Here is a 1,966-nt window from a genome sequence, read left to right as displayed (position 1 = left end):
ACAGAGAACAGACAACCGGGGTGGGGGTGGGGGGGCAGAGAGAAGTAAATAAATAAATAAATCTTTTTAAAAAAGTACATTTTCAAATTAAGTGACTAAGCTGTTAACCACTTATTTATTATATAAAATTTTAAAAAGTAAAGCAAATATTTAGTTATGATCTGAATTTCAAGGGAAGTAGAAAGAATAATGGACTAAAGTTTGCATTAATAAAACATATTAAAATTATTAAAGCAAAGCTCTTGCATATTAAGGAAACAGCACATGCTTCATTAATGTTAGTTCCCTTTCCCAATTTCGTGAGAATGATATCCCCTCCTCTTATAAAAATTTCATACATACAATATCTTAAAGTTTGATCCCCTTTAACATTATTTGATCATAAAGTTCTTTGGTCAATGGAGCATAAGAGGTTTTCGAATTATCCATAGAGGAAAGTGGATCAGAAATTCTTGATGGGTTAAATCCTCCTTCAACCAGTTGAAACTTCCGATGTTTGAAGGTTACTGTTGTTTCCATTTTTTTTTCCTGAATTCTTAAAAATTATGAGCAAGCATAACCTGGCAGAAATGTTACAACTTGAACTTAAACTTTTTCCAAGTCTAAATACATATTTGGTTTTAAAATGATAGCATCCATTCCTGCTTTTCTTTCATAATCTGGTACAACCATACCATATACATTTATATCCTGTGTGAAATCCAATATTCCAATAACATCAGCAACCTCTGTGGTTGCAATGTTTTCTCCTTTCCATCTGAAAGTACCCCTAATATGGTCCCAAAAGTAAATGAAATTCTCCTGATCTTGGACCATTAAATCTCCTGTGTTAAATTAAACATCTCCCTACTTGAAAACATTATAAAGCACTTCCTTTTCTGTGTGCTTCTTATTTCCATCATAACCAAAGAAGGAATTCTTTGTACTCACTCAAGAAATAACTAGTCCAGGTTTTCCTTTTTTCACACTACTGTACCAGCCCTGCTCATTTCGAATGGGTTCATCTTTCTGATAATCATACTTTATCAAGTCAAAAGAGAAAAGAAATTTGTGAAAGAAATTTTTTCTCCCAACTGATAGAATTTTTAAAATATGGCTACTGAAACAAATGTTTCCTTCAGTAGCTCCATAAAGTTCACACATCTTAATATTTCCAGATCTGTCTAAAAACTCTCTCCACATATCACTCCACACACCATTTCCAACTGTCAGATGTACCTGATGATCCTTTTCTCTTAGTTTGTGACACCTTGGATATTTACCAAGTTCTCCAACACTGAAATACAGTCATATTACACTTTCTGCAGTCATTCCAAAATTGCCTTGCTGAGAATTTCCTCTTTAACACACAAGTGACACCTAACTTAATACATCCACCAATTCCCAGGAGAGATCCTGAGCTATGATACAGTGGAAGGGTTATATAAATGATGTCATCAGAAGTACAAACGAAAGCCCACAATCCAGCAGAACTCTTTAAAGCCTGCAGCTGAGTAATCACTGCTGCTTCTGGTAAACTTGCAGTTCCAGAGGTAAAAAATATAAAGATAAGCAGACTTGAGGTTTGAGGTAACATGTTGGCTGTGTGGCACAGTCTTGTTAGATGCTGTGTTAAGTTTTTCTGTGACTGAATTTACACCTTGTGGATCTTCTTTTTTATTGTAAGTGTTTAAGGCAATATATTTCCTTCTTAGTTTCCCGTAAGTTTTGTTATGTTGCATTCTTCTATTTGTTTGTCTCAGGATGTTTACTGATTTGTCTCAAGATGTTTACTGATTTTCCTAGCAAGTTCTTCTTTGAAGCACTGATCGTTTCTTAAGAGAGTATTTTTAATCTCCATATATTTGTGCATTTCTAGTTCTCTGCCTGTTATTGATTTTCAGCTTCATTCAATTATGGTCAGAAAATATGCTTTGTATGATTTCAATCTTGCTAAATTTATTGAGACTGCTTTTGTGACCCAACA

General features: G+C 33.9%; 1 pseudogene; it reads right to left on the bottom strand.

Annotated features, from left to right (window-relative positions):
- Positions 1 to 348: 348 nt before the first annotated feature.
- Positions 349 to 1,721, bottom strand: LOC101445660 (long-chain fatty acid transport protein 6-like; annotated as a pseudogene).
- Positions 1,722 to 1,966: the final 245 nt, after the last annotated feature.

The sequence above is a fragment of the Dasypus novemcinctus genome, chromosome X, assembly GCF_030445035.2.
Source record: "Dasypus novemcinctus isolate mDasNov1 chromosome X, mDasNov1.1.hap2, whole genome shotgun sequence".
In the NCBI taxonomy this organism is placed as follows: domain Eukaryota; kingdom Metazoa; phylum Chordata; class Mammalia; order Cingulata; family Dasypodidae; genus Dasypus; species Dasypus novemcinctus.
This window is presented reverse-complemented; position numbering and strand designations above follow the sequence as displayed.